This window comes from Camelina sativa, chromosome 17 (assembly GCF_000633955.1).
Source record: "Camelina sativa cultivar DH55 chromosome 17, Cs, whole genome shotgun sequence".
NCBI lineage: Eukaryota > Viridiplantae > Streptophyta > Magnoliopsida > Brassicales > Brassicaceae > Camelina > Camelina sativa.
In genome coordinates, this window is record NC_025701.1 from 16,169,590 (window position 1) to 16,185,797 (window position 16,208).

Below are 16,208 nucleotides of genomic sequence, written 5' to 3' on the forward strand. Positions count from 1 at the left end.
CTCCACCGTTCGTTGTCACCGGAGTCTCCAATTCTTCAATCTCCATGGATCCAAGATACCAATGGCTGCTTTCGCTATTAATCTTTTGAATCTCTGTGGCGTCGTATTTATTAATCTCCATGGATCCAAGAGTGAGAGTTTTGTTTTACAGCTCTTCTTGTCACTTTGATTCAGTTTTGACATATTGAATGAGAATTTGAGAATATTGTTTAATAAATTATGTTTGGTTTTGTTCTAACAATGTATATTCTTTGATGAATCACATGTCTAAAGTGGATGGGTGTTATGCGAAGTCAGCAGATATCAACATCAAAATTGTTGCATACCAAGTATTTGTTATAATGTCATTGGGAACAAAGTAGTTGGTAAAAAGTAAGAAATTTCGTTGTTGTCGTTGATTTTGATATCTTCAACTTCTTTGGTTTGTAGTTCGTCGGTTACAAATTTTAAGGTATAGGGAAGCACAACACACTGATTTATACTTGGAACGCGCCAAGTCAACGCTTTTCTCTTCAATCTTATTAACAAATTTATATCTTACAATGATACAATTTTGTCTCAGCCCTCACTCAACCTATTCTACCCAATAAGATTGATCCCGACTAAGAATGAATCTAAGCCTCTCTCTTTTCTATCTAAACACACACCTGTGTAGATCTAAGAGAATAAAACTAACCCTCTCTCTTTTCCATCTAAACTCTCACCAGTGTAGATCTAAGAAAAAGTAACACAATTCTCTGCGCACTTAATCACCTCCCTGATTAACGTCACAGAGAACTGGGAACACACCTTCTAAGTCTTTTCTTTGTGGCTTCGAAGTTTACAAACTTATCAATATTCTAGAGTGCTCAAATTGGCTCTTGGCCTACTCCTAGAATATATATACAAAACTTGAGAAACCCTAGAAGGAGAATCTCCAAGTATCACGGGATACCGAAACCGATTGCTACTCAACCTTATCTTTTCCTTATTTGCTGTATAGAATATTTTTCATATCTCCAAAAAAAAGAAACTACTTACTTCCCAAGCTTATCCTTTCCTTATTTAGTGCAGAGAATATACTTCATATCTCCAAGTAAAATATGGTTTCTATCTTCAATGTCAAGCCATCAGCCTTCCTCGACACATCATCACATCCACTCATGTCTTGCCACGTCAGCTCACGCATCCATGTCAGCAACTCAGGCGTCTGTGATCTGATTCAGCTTCCTGATTGGCACAACGCTCTGTTTGGCACAACGACTTGTTCCTCACAACGAGTTGTTCCAGAACCTGCATTTACAATCTGTCCCTTTTTGACTGAGTTTGATACCCAAGCATCTCTCTGGTTCAACCTGAAAAGACACTTCAACAATCACAAGCCAAAAATAGAACAAGCAACAACTAGAAAACACAACAATCATTATCTAGCAAAATCAATCAACAGCTTGTTCAAACTGAACTATGATTAAGAACCTAAAACCCAGCAGCACAGCGAAAACCATGTTCTTAATAGTTCTCTAATCAGACTTAATTAATTGGCATGTTCTCAATCATTAACAACATAAAATCAATAACCACCACCAACCTAAGATCAACCAATTAATCCATTAAGTTTCCCCCATAAACAATGATTTTCCCCTAAACCAAGTAGCTACAAGGATTCTCCCCATAAGTATAGAACTCCTTATCATTAGGCGTTGATTAGAATCATATCAAAAACCAGAACCAGAATCATTCATCCCCAGCTTGAGTGATCAACTAATTCAAAAACAGACATATGTATCACAACAATATATTGAGTTATGGGAATCACTTACCTGCTAACAGTGCTTCCATCCTTAAGCATTGTGATGATCACCCTCATCGCCTATTGAAACAGCTTCATGTTTGTAGGCATTTTGACTCTCCTTGCAACCACAACTGGATGTTGGGCAATAGGACGCTGATAGTCGAGAATTTGAACAGCAAGTAGCTCTTTGATCAAATCACAGTGTGAATGTGACCATACACAAGCTTTGCAGGAAAAAACAACACCTTGTGTATTATGTTCTACACTTTCAAACCTCTGCTTCACTAATCAGATGAGCTAAGCAAATACCACTTCTCTAATTTGTCATTTGTAGGGAACTTGAACCTATGATCATCTATTAACTCAACTGTCTTCAGTCTCACATGTCTGGCACCAGCCTAGCCATTTACTTCACCAAAATCAAGCAGAGAGTTGATCGTACATGTGAGACTCCAAATGCATCGTTCCTCACAAGAACATCCACTGTTTTGATCAAACCCCGACAGTTGACAAATTAGCCCATAAATCTCATATACCTTTGGTTATCTCAAACACAGTTTTCAGCACCCTAGCAGCTTCAAACATCCTCATACTCTATCATTGGAACCAAACACAAAAGTTCGTTCTTCAATGGATGTATCACGATCCTAAAACAAAGTATCACACACCTCTATTTTCATTGCAGATAACATGTCTCATCATAATCATATGCACCTGTAGATCTCCTGTCACTCTTTTGTTGACTCCACGACACGGAAGTATCGACACACTTCTACAGATTCTCTCTTAACTCAAGAAGATATCTTTTTGGTGATACAGATGATACTGCACACGTCAAACAGTTGTTGGGACATAGACACCTGCTCCGTAGCACAATCCATCTTCTGGTAAGAGTCCCTTGCATCAAAAACTCTGATCAAAGATGAAACTCAAATGAACAACCACCGTTGTACAAACATGAAATAACAACTTGCAAGCACAATCTTCTGTCTAGGAACACTCATCAGCCTCTGGTACAGGTAGCTTCATTCCTTTGCATCATGAAACCGACATTATACTCATTTATAGATTCAGATCCAATATCAGTCGTTTGATTCGCCTTCAGACACGTGAAAACTCAACAACAATCCCCTAAAGCACTTTCACAACCCACAGAGTTAGATGAACACACAGCTCTATGATCCTACTTCCATGATCAATGATGTCAGACCCTTGATCCATTGCTGCTTTCTGGAGTTGACCTCTTAGAGATTCATGATCATTCCTATGAGCTGAAACAAATGAGCTTAAACTTGAAATACGTAACACACACAGCAGTGCACACTTGTTAAAAACATACAAACATTTTTTATCAACAATATTTACAATCAGCCTCATGTTTCAGCAATCAATCATATAAATTTAACTACAAAACATTGATTATACAACACATTTTTTTCTTTTCAGCCTTTTATACACACCTTCAGACATCCAAACATAGTTAATCACAGGAAGTGAGGGAACCAGAAAAGCAATACACCATCAAGAGCACTTGTATATTAATTTTTACTTCTTAGAGTAAGAGACTTTCATACCTTGAGATATGTTTTGTGATGTGTGCCAACCACTTGTTCAAAACTTCACCAAAAACTACCAAAACCTTTTGTGAATCTTCAAAGAACAGCTCTATGGTCATGCCTTTGATTCTGGCATGCCTTTGATTCTCATGGTTCACCATCAACGTGAAGTAGGCAGCTGGAATTTCCTTTCGAGAATGCATTGACAGGAGTGTATCAAGTAGGCTTGGGCAAAATACTCGGATCCGAAGATCTGATCCGAACCCGATCTAGAAAACCCGATCTGAACCCGTATCCGAAATTGTAAAATATCCAAACGGGTTCTAAATCTCTAAATCCAAAAACCCGAACCCGAAACCGATCCGAGCCGAAATCCGAACGGGTATCCAAATATACCCACATTATTAATATGTAGTAGTAATATATTAGTAATATTTATAATTTTAATAATATAAGTGTCAAAATATTCAGATTTTTAGATATTTTCGATAATTTGAAGTATTTAAACTTTTTATTAGTAAATTTGAGTAAAAAATACTCTAAATTTTTAGATAATTTGCGTATTATTGAATAATTTAGAACTTCAATTTTGAATTTTGTGAACTTTGGGTAATCCGAATCCGAACCCTATATACCCGAACGAAACCCGATCCAAATCGGAAGTGTAGAAATATCCGAACGGGTCCTATACCTCTAAACCCAAAAATCCAAAATACCCAAACCAAACCCGAACAGGTACCCGAACGGGAACTATCAAGTCATCTTTTTTTTTTTTTTTTTTTTTTTTTTTNTACTTCGCATGATACACTACCTTAGAGCTTAGATCCAACAGACATGAATGATTTTCATAGTTTGATGATATGAACGATCTTCTGCTGACTTCTCAACGGCGGATATTTGTGCATTTTCTTGTTATTATTCTCCAGGGCTCTGTTGCAGACGTACCAGCCACATAACTCTGTTTTTTTTTTTTTTTAATAACAAACAACTGATACTTCTTTGAGAATGAAATGCATAATAATGCCACTCCTCAGCTCTTTGACCTCCTCCTTCACGAAAACGTTTTACGAGATCCCCACTATGAATTGGCATGACATGCACTTGTTTTCCACTGAATTTTTGTTTAAACAGAGTGTTGATCTTTTACACATTCTAAGAATTCCATGGCCTGTTCTGATGCATGTCCCTGTATCTGATCAACACAACTCACATAACATATTAGATCTCATAAACACCAATGGTTTTTCTCAGAATCAAGTGTTGATCCAAGTCCAATGGTTTTGTAAACAAACCAACAATTTGCAAATCCGTACTCTGATGTTCTATTACTATCAGTTTCTCCACAACTAATCTATGAATAAACTAATATTCAGGATCCTGTAATTGTAATTTTAGTATGTGATACATGATCTACAACAATATTAACAAACAATCGATTATCCCACAAAACTGAAGTAAGGTCTAAGAATGTATTGTACGCTGTTCTCAATTGTTTGATCCTCATCAGGTGATTGAAACAGGTTTCCAAGGCATTAACCTCATATTCAACAATTAAACGAGGTACCTTAACAAGCTTTTGAGCGTAGCAGAAGATCAAATTTGTTCTTAGAAGGCAACTGCAGCCAGTTGATCCTTCACGGTGATAGAGCAATATTTTGTCAAGGTTCTATCGGCTCCTTTTGTAAAATTCAGCCCTATGTTACATGTGCCTTTGACATACTTGACTATCCTTTCAGCCGCTCGCATGTGTGATACGATTCATACAATCTCTTGATAGATCATTTCCAACTCTCAAGGGTGTGGCTTCATCTCCACTTCTCTTTAACTCTCATGCACTGATCAAACCTTTGGCATACTTGCATTGGTATATGAATACTTCATCATATGTCTGACGAATGTTTAATCGCAGATTAAGAACCTTACAGTTGCTCCAAGTAAACAGTCTTCTGAAAGAAACCATTCCTAGCAATGCCGCTAACATCCATCTAATGCAGCATGAGGTTATGTACACAAGTAATCTCTATCAGGTTTCTGATTACCTCGTGCTGAAGTGAAGGTGATGTGTCTAGTGAACTCTCCTTACAGATTTGTACGACCAATCATGCCTTGTTCTCCACAACTTGTCCAACTTATGTTTTCCACAATCGTGACTCACAGACAACAGAGTTCCTTCAGCACAATGAATTCATCAGCCAAGCACTGACCTACAATAACATCTATAGATCTAGTAGCCACCTCTGAATCCTTCCAGCAGCTTCTTGATGGAAGTGATTCTCACAATTTTCTGAGTGCTACAGCTTACACTTGACAACAGCTAGTAAATACACTTCTTCTCAGATCATGTCTCTAGACATCATAAAACACTGCTGATTGAACTCTTTTGCTTGTGGATTGGATGACTTCGATATATAACAGCTATTATCAGAGCGCTGACCTTGGATTCAAATATTGTCGCGCTCATCAACCACCTGACATCTTTCCTTGGTGAAGGTAACATCTAAACCCTCGTCACACAACTGACTGATGCTAATCTGATTGGCTTTTAGACCATTGACAAGGTAGACAGATTCCATAGTGGGCTGGTCTTCATCCCCAAAAGTGACCTTGTCAGTTGAGCCTTCTTCAAAGTTGTATAGCCTTCCTTGATTCACAGTCATGTACCTTGAACAACCATAGTGCTTCAATACAACAGTATGTTGACCATCAACAGTGTGAACAACATAACAGTTCATGTCACGCTTCTTTATGTTTACTCGCCTGTATCATCGAACATTTTGTGACACTCCTTCAGATACGTGAGTGGTATAATACAATCCAGACACTTGAAACAGGCAGCTTTGTGGAGGCTCTGAATTGCATAATAACAGCGACATGTTCTTTTGTTAATATCTCTGACACTCCACATTCTTGCCTCAACTTCTGATCTTGTCTTTTCTTTCATCGATTTGAGGTGTAGACCATTGTTAATTGTGGTACTTGAAGATCCACTATAACAATACATATCATTTTTCTTAATGAAGACTTGATTGCCTCTTCTTCCAACATTGTGGAACTTCTTCTGGCTTAATAGTTGACTTACACGATTCTTAAATCTGTAGCAATCAAACTTAATATGACCAATCACACCACAATACCAACAACGACGCAGTTTCCCTCTCAGGTTGTTCACAACAATCATCTGTTTAGTCTTCTGCAGGTTGAACTCAGACGCTCGTTTGATAGCACCACCTCTATTTTGCAGCACTATTGACCCATTCACTACACTTGTGTCACCACTTGAGTTTCCTCCATGGTTCTTCATACCACAATTTGCAATCATAGTACCCTTGTGAGTGACCAGCCGCTTGTCCAGATCTTTTGCTCATTTACTCAACCTCTTGTTAATCTTTAGCCGATCTTCAAGACGTTGTCTCAACAAAGACGTAATAACTTTCTCCTCATACAACAATTTCTCAAGTGTGAAGACTCTATAGAGCAGCTCTTTCTTCTCATACACCAGATCATAATTCTCCTTCTTCTGTAGTTACAGATCCTTAGACATAGCAATGACTTGTTTCTCAATAGATAAGCCAGCCACATCATCCTTAGGCTTCAAAACAGACTTCTGATTCTCATCATCTTCTTTGGCTGAATCAATATCACTTCATGTCAAACAAGATTTCGTATGAACTCAGCCTTGACGGTTGTAATACTTCAACACGCTTCTTCTTTCAAGTCTAGAACATTCTGATTGGAAGTGTCCATAACCTTGATATTCAGAACTCTGAGATTCTTTCTCTGCATCAGATCTGGATGATGAAGATTGATGCTGACGTTGTACACCCTTCAGACTTCTGAACTGCTTCTTAATCAGTACTCCCTCATTACCTGAAACAGACGTCTAAGTTTCTACAGTCTTCAGAGTGAATGATTCCTCAGCCTTCTGATCGTTCTTTCTCATTTGCAGTTCATATGTCTGAATTAATTTCACACACTGATCAACCTTCTGTTCATCAGAACTTAAAGCACCTTTACCATCAGATTTGTGAGAAAGATATCCATGTGATAAGCTTCTGAGATTTTTTTTGACAAACCTCTTATCCTTATATACCTTCTTCAGCACTACAACTTCCTGACAAGGGGAACTTAGTTGATTGTTGAAATGACAGGATGGTGATACATCATATTTTTCCTTCTTCACCCTTCTGGTTTCCTCAAAGAAGGCTTCCAAAATATCCCAAGCTTCTTATGCCGACGTACACTCTTGTACCATCGCGAACAGATCCATCGGCAAGCAGCTGAAAATAGTAGATAACGCTTCAGCGTTCTCTTTTTCCTTTAACTTCTCCTCAGCCGTCCATAGATTACAGGGTTTTATTACAGTTTCTCCTCTCATGTTAGTAAGTGTTGGAAGTGACCATCCATCTTCAACAGCGAACCAGGCTTCCATATCATGACTTTGAATCATCTGTCTGATTTGTGCTTTCCAATCATCATACTACTCAGCGTCAAGCATCAACAGATTGTTTTCATCAACGAACTATTGTGGATTCTCCATACCTCGTCTCAAGATCTCACCTGTTGAAAGAATAAACAATTCTTTTATCAGGTGTCTGCTCTGCTACCAATTGTTAAGGTATAGAGAAGCACAACACACTGATTTATACTTGGAACGCGCCAAGTCAACACTTTTCTCTTCAATCTATTAACAAAATTTATCTCCTACAATGATACAATTTTGTCTCGGCCCTTACTCAACCTATTCTACCCAATAGGATTGATCCCGACTAAGAATGAATCTAAGCCTCTCTCTTTTCTATCTAAACACACACATGTGTAGATCTAAGAGAATAAAACTAACCCTCTCTACTTTTCCATCTAAACTCTCACCAGTGTAGATCTAAGAAAAAGTAAAACAATCCTCTGCGCACTTAATCACCTCCCTGATTAACGTCACAGAGAACTAAGAACACACCTTCTAAGCCTTTTCTTTTTGGCTTCGAAGTTTACAAACGTATCAATATTCTAGAGTGTTCAAATTGACTCGTGACCTACTCCTAAAATATATATACACGACTTGAGAAACCCTAGAAGGCGAATCTCCAAGTATCACGGGATAAGGAAACCGATTGCTGCTCAACCTTATCCTTTCCTTATTTGTTGTAGAGAATATTCTTCAAATCTCCAAGTAAAAGGAAACTGCTTACTTCTCAAGCTTATCCTTTCCTTATTTTGGTGCAGAGAATATTCTTCATATCTCCAATTAAAATCTCGTTTCTATTTTCAATGCCAAGTCATCAACCTTCCTCGACACATCATCACATCCACTCATGTCTTGCCACGTCAGCTCACACATCCATGTCAGCTACTCAGACGTTTGTGATCTGATGCATCTTCCTGATTGGCACAACGCTCTGTTTGGCACACGACTTGTTCTTCACAACGAGTTGTTCCAGAATCTGCATTTACAACAAAGTGGCTTAGTATTGTTGATGAGGCAAAGTATGGTGGTGGTGGTGGAGGATCTTCTGGTTCTAGTTATCCCTGTTTTGAGATTTTTTTGTATATTTAGGAATAGCTTCCTAAACTTCAAGAACACATTCCTAAACATTATGTAATGCTTCCTAAATATTATGAAATTCTTCCTAAATTCGGAGAAATGAATTTTTGAATCTTCTATTCATTTGGTGCCTTAATGTATCACAAATTACTCCAATATAATGAATTTTATGCACTTAATTGTTTTCAATCATTATGAGATTTATGCATCATCACTTTAAAATGTAATTCATATAATATTTCAACCATTATCATTATGAAAATCATCCTGAATTTCAAAGTCTCCTTGAATATTAATGTAACTTTCCAAAATTTGAATAATTGTGGTTCTAAATATATATTTTCGTGTGTTTTGCTTCAATGTGTCAAATATTATAGATTGCTCCATTAGTGAGGGAGGGGTAATGATTTCATTTTTGTGCATATTCTGATGTTTGGAAATCTAAACATTTTTTTATGAAAGTCATCATGAAGTTCAAGAAAATACTTTCTGAATTTCATAGAATTCTTCCCAATTTTCATACAATCCTTACTGAATTTCATCGAATTCTTCCCGAATTTCATACAATATTTTCTGAATTTCAATGATCAACCATATCAGAATTGGTGGCCTTATTACACATCAATTTGGTAATTCAAAAAGAGATAATCTATCAATATTCTAATACGTAGAAAAGCGGTAGAAACCGCAAAATGGATTTACTTTGTTAGCTAACCATAAAACAAATAGGTAATACATTTTTTTTCATTTACCACGATAGGAAAATATATTCAATTTGATCTTGCAATCGATATTTTCTAACATATAAACCTGGTTGATAAAAACAAATAAAAATATATATATATATATATTAATTATTAATTATATAGTAGGTTTCATAACAGTATTAAGAATTCTTATAAATATATATAAAAAAAATATATACTAGTAAAATCAGAAAAGGAATAAAATTTGTATAACTTTGTCATTTACATAAGATAGTTACGGTCTGGATGTAATCTGTTGCAAATAATTGATATGATACGGATTAGTGGAACAGGGAACACACACATCACACATAACCACACTCGGACGCCAAAAGAGATTAGTGGGAAGGATTCTTCAAAACTAAACACAACTACATTTAAGAATTTAACTAGTACTAATTGAAAGCATAAGTAGTGTTTTGCTAATTTCAAGAATCCCAACACAATGAGTATGTTTGAAGATATTACACAAAGGACCCCACATGCGTGCATGTGTTCTTCTTCTTCATCTTATTAATCTCGAGATTTTCAAATCTCTTTCCTGTTTTTTCCCCTTTTCACTTTCGATATGTAAAAAAATTTAAAGCAACCAATATAAAAGTTATTAACTCACTTTTTTTTTCTCTTCTTAAGAAAAAAAAAAAGAAATAAATTTGATATGAATAATTAATAATAATACTTCCTCCGTTTCAAAATATAGGATATTTTAGAGAAGTTTGTTGTTTCATAATATAGGATGTTTTCAAATTTCAATGCAACTTTTAGATTAATTTAGTAGTTTATATTATGCAGTATTGTTTCTGATTGGTTGAACTTATTAAAAGTAAAGTCTTTCTTAATCTGCCTGCTTTGCTTAAAACATCCTATATTTTGAAACGGAGGGAGTAATAAAGATATATAATATGGTTCCCTTCTCTTCTTACAATGTATATTCTCTCTCGTACAAAGCTACAAGAGCTGGTAACTTCTGCTTAGCTGTTCTTGTCTAGCTGGGTTTTTTTTGGGGTTGTGCTCTTTTCTTTTCATTTTTTTTTTTTTTGTCTTTTTCATTACTTTGTTGTTTGAATTTGGTGTTGCAGATAAGATATTTTTTGAGGCGGATTCTGGGGTTTTAGTGGTTTCGGTGAAGGGATCTATAGCACATCTGTGGGATTTTAGGTTACTTTCTGGGAAAAAGAAAAAGAAACGTATTGTGAGCTTACTAAATGTAGAGTAAGGAGGAGGCAGCTCAAGTGTTTGTTAAAATGTCTGAGTGAAAATCAACGGTGCATTGTTTCTTGTTCTTATGTTCCCTATACAGGTTTTTATATCTTTATAATTCCTCATGGTCTTTGTTATTTTGACTTTGAGTGCTTATTTCTCTTTTGTTTTCCAATCTCAATTATTTTTCAGATCAATGACTGTGATTCATTTTCTTGTTTTTTTATAACCAGACTGTTATTATAAGCAAACACACAGAAGTTAACAGAAGAAGGGTTGCAGCGTGCTGACAAGAGAATTGGCCTAATGAATGAGGTTCTAGCCGCAATGGATACAGTGAAGTATGATACTTTGGAACCTGATTTTTCTTTTTTGCATAGTTGGATGTTTGAGGCAATGTTTTAACTCACTAAACCAATATACTGTAGGTGTTATGCTTGGGAAAACAGTTTTCAGTCCAAGGTTCAAACTGTACGTGATGATGAATTATCTTGGTTCCGAAAAGCACAACTCCTGTCAGCGGTATGCCTTGAGTGCAGTGACTGTTATATTAATTGCTTCTATAGACTGTATGCTTAGTGTGCATAGTTGCCTTGGTCATGTACTGGTCGCTCTCCTGACAGTATGGTTGTATATAAAGACAAATCCAAGCTGCTCGTCTAATTAAATGCCTTTGACCATTTTGAGAATGGTATCCATCAAGAATCAAGATGTGTTGAGGGCATTTTCTCTACTTTTCTAGTTCAGTGAATATTGTTTCAGTTGTTGCGGCCATGTGTAGCAGCATTCTTTAACATATCTTGCATTAATGTGTTTCGATTTCCTCTTTGATGTTCATTTCTGACTCATTTTTTGGTCTTCTGTTTGTTCTGCAGTTCAATATGTTCATACTAAACAGCATTCCTGTCTTCTTGACTGTTGTTTCGTTTGGTGTGTTCTCATTGCTTGGAGGAGAGATCTGACACCTGCAAGAGCGTTTACGTCCCTTTCTCTATTCTCTCTGCTTCGTTTTCCTTTATTTATGCTTCCGAACATTATAACTCAGGTGACTTTCCTAAAATGTTTCTTGAACCTTGTATTCATGTCCAGGAATGAATACTGTGACATCAGTAGTAATGATTGCTTCTAATTGTTCTTTTTATATTTAACCTCTACCCCTTTTTCTCGACCAGTCATTGTCATAATTTTGTTTTGCAGATGCTGACCAAGTTTTACTTTTGTAGATGGTCAATGCTAATGTATCCTTGAACCGCTTGGAGGAGGTACTATCGACGGAAGAGAGAGTTCTCTTACCGAATCCTCCCATTGTACCTGGACAGCCAGCTATCTCAATAAGGTCTTCTTTGTCTATTTTATCCCATGTTCTTACGTCTTCTAGTTTTCGTTATTACATATTGTCCTTGAAGTACAAAAAGTGAGCTAGAAGTGTACATATGCAGGCGGATAGGCCAACCTTGTCAAACATCAACTTGGACATACCTCTTGGCAGCCTAGTTGCGGTAGTTGGCAGTACAGGAGAAGGAAAAACCTCCCTAATATCTGCTATGCTTGGGGAACTTCCTCCAAGATCTGATGCTACAGTTACTCTTAGAGGATCAGACGCCACAAGTTTCTTGGATCTTTAACGCAACAGTAAGTTCATATATGCTGCTGTGTTTATAGTATGGTTCTCACTGCGAAAATGTCAAATTCTCCTGATACTAATAATATGTGCTTTTAGATATGGACATGCAGATTCTGGTTGGTTTTACTAGTGTTTTTATCTCAAGTGATTTTGAGCTGATGCTTGTAATTTACATCCGTAGGTACGTGACAATATATTGTTTGGTGCTCTTTTTGACCAAGAAAAATATGAAAGGGTGATTGATGTGACAGCACTGACGCATGACCTTGAGTTACTTCCCGTAAGTTTTGTGCACAATTCCTTTGCCATGTGCATAAAAATTTTCCTTAGGTGAAACGATACTTAACATTTGTTGGTGCGATGTAAATCGAAAAAAAATTGAGATTTGCATCAGAGCCATTGATAGCATGGACTTCACTTTTCTAGTTCTCAGGTATTTAACTTTATTTCCTATTCTTTCTCTTGATTGATAGGGTGGTGATCTCACGGAGATTGGAGAAAGAGGTGTTAACATCAGTGGGGGACAAAATCAGAGGGTTCTACGGCTAGGGCCGTTTACTCAAATTCCGATGTGTGCATCTTAGACGACCCATTGAGTGCCCTTGATGCGCATGTTGGTCAGCAGGTAAACTAGCCAAAGACTCTTTCAGATAGAACAATACTTTGTTATCTTTCAATCTTGCAAATCTTGAATTCTATAACGTTTGTTTCCAATCTGCATGAATATTCTTATTGTTTGCCACCTGATATTTAGAACTGGCTGTTATGTATAGGGTTTTTGAAAAATGCTTCAAAAGAGAACTAGGACAGAAGACGAGTGTACTTGTTACAAACCAGCTCCACTTTCTATCACAAGTGGATAAAATTCTACTTGTCCATGAGGGCACTATAAAAGAGGAAGGAACATATGAAGAATCATGCAATAGTGGCCCATTGTTCCAGAGGTTAATGGAAAATGCAGGGAAGGTTGAAGATTATTCAGAAGAAAGTGGAGAAGCTGAAGCAGATCAATCGTCTGTAAGACCAGTTGAGAATGGAAACACTAATAATGTGCAGAAGGATGGAAGCGAGACAAAGAAATCCAAAGAAGGAAGCTCTGTGCTTGTCAAGCGAGAAGAACGTGAAACTGGAGTTGTGAGTTGGAAAGTCCTGGAGAGGTTAGTATGCCTTTGGACTTTTGCTCTTTCTTTTCCTATTTATTTTCTATCCATAGTGGAAATATCAGTGAATATGACGCATTCGTTTTTTTTCTAAAAATTGTTTGTCACTTCCTAGTCATGTTTCCTTGCTAAGCTTCGTATTTAAAGGCCATATTAATGAGAGTAGTGAGGTGCTCCAGGTACCAGAATGCACTTGGAGGTGCATGGGTAGTGATGATGCTCCTTATATGCTACGTCTTGACTCAAGTATTTCGGGTTTCAAGCAGCACTTGGTTGAGTGAGTGGACTGATGCAGGAACTCCAAAGACTCATGGACCCCTATTCTATAATATTGTCAATGAAACATGTTTATGGGTTCAATCGCACAGCTTCTTTCAACTGTTATCTTGATTGGCATTGTCAGCACTCTGTCCCTGTGGGCCATCATGCCACTGTTGATCGTGTTCTATGGAGCTTATCTATATTACCAGGTAACATACCTTTTAGACGCAATGATTTCTCTATTCATAAATCTTTCAAAGAATACAGGTTGAGACATCGAAAACGAGACCAAAAGAACACTGATAGTGTTAAGTCTTCTATTACACGCTGCGTTTTCTACATTAGACTTAAGAGTTTTCATGATTATAAAAGTTTGCCTGTCTTTGGTACATCAGTCGTTTAATCTGAACTGTCAGAAAGTCCAATCATATCTGTTGTGTGGTAACCCTGTCTTTTCCTTATTGTACAACACATCTCGTGAAATTAAACGTATGGATTCCACTACAAGATCGCCGGTTTATGCTCAATTTGGTGAGGCATTGAATGGACTATCTAGTATCCGTGCTTATAAAGCGTATGATAGGATGGCTGAGATCAATGGACAATAACATCAGATTCGCACTTGTAAACATGGCTGCAAATCGGTGGCTGGGAATCCGTTTGGAAGTTTTGGGAGGTCTCCTGGTTTGGTTGACTGCGTCATTAGCCGTCATGCAAAATGGAAGGGCAGAGAACCAACAAGCATTTGCATCTACGATGGGTTTTCTTCTCAGTTATGCTTTAAGTATCACCAGCTCCTTAACAGCTGTACTGAGTTACCTCCTGTTCTTCATGGGGTTTCATTCTTGATTCTCCAATGGATAAGGTGGGAAATTGTTGGAAGGACAGGCGCTGGGAAATCAAGCCTCTTGAATGCCTTATTCCGGATTGTGGAGCTGGAAAAAGGAAGGATCTTGATCGATGAATGACATTGGCAGGTTTGGACTGATGGACCTACGTAAAGTGCTCGGAAATATACCAAAAGCGCCAGTTCTTTTCTCAGGTACGTCTCCCATTGCTTCTGGTATTTCTTTTTTAAAAAAACTTCTGCTTCTGATGTTTATCTTTCTAAAAACTCAAAAGAATACCAATAATTTCATTTGTATGTAGGTACTGTGAGATTCAATCTTGACCCATTTAGTGAACACAATGATGCCCATCTTTGGGAATCGCTTGAGAGGGTATACGCAGAAATCCTCTTGGTCTTGACGCATTTAGTAAAACATTTTCTCTTTAGCATGTCTATTGTGTTCAGTAATAACTCCGTATGTTTGATCAGGTATCTGAGGCAGGAGAGGAATTCAGTGTTGGACGGAGACAGTTGTTGAGTCTTGCACGTGCATTGTTGCGAAGATCTAAGATACTTGTTCTTGATGAAGCAACTGCTGCTGTTGACGTTAGAACTGAAGTTCTCATCCAAAAGACCATCCGAGAAGAATACAAGTCATGCACGATGCTAATCATCGCTCATCGTCTCAATACTATCATCGACTGTGACAAAGTTCTCGTCCTTGATTCTGGGAAAGTACGCACGCTTCATTGACGACCTACACTATTTGCATCTATCAAACCCTACCTTTGAGATCTGCTTTATGTCTTCAACTAGTATAAATTGAAATTCGTAACACCTCAGGTTCAGGAATTCAGTACACCAGAGAATCTTCTTTCAAACGGAGAAAGTTGTTTCTCGAAGATGGTTCAAAGTACAGGAGCTGCAAATGCTGAGTACTTGCGTAGTATAGTACTTGAGAACAAACGGACAAGAGATGAATCATCACAACCTTTAGAAGGTCAGAGGAAATGGCAAGCTTTCTTCTCGTTGGGCTGCAGCTGCTCAGTTTGCTTTGGCGGTGAGCCTGACTTCATCTCACAACGACCTTGAGAGCCTTAGCAGTGTTTTGAAGAGAACAAAGGACGCCGTCGTCACTCTACGCAGTGTTCTTGAAGGGAAGCATGATAAAGAGATTGAAGAATCTCTTAACCAAAGTGAAATCTCTAGAGAGCGGTGGTGGCCATATCTTTACAAAATGGTCGAAGGTAAACGTTACTCTAAAAGATTCTGCCGATACAAAATGTTGAAAGTATCTTGATCTAATTATGTTGTGTAATATTATATCAGGGCTTGCGGTGATGAGCAGATTGGCGAAGAACCGAATGCAACACCCAGCTTACAATTTCGAAGGGAAATCGTTTGACTGAGACAATGTCGAGATGTAAACAAACAACGAAAGGCTTACAATTTACTTGGACCTTAAAAAGTCCCATTTTAATGAAATTTTCTTTGTGTTACTTTGGATACACGGAACAAAAAA

The 16,208-nt window shown here is 37.4% G+C and overlaps 1 pseudogene; it reads left to right on the plus strand.

Annotated features, from left to right (window-relative positions):
- On the plus strand, positions 10,515-16,192 carry LOC104759531 (annotated as a pseudogene).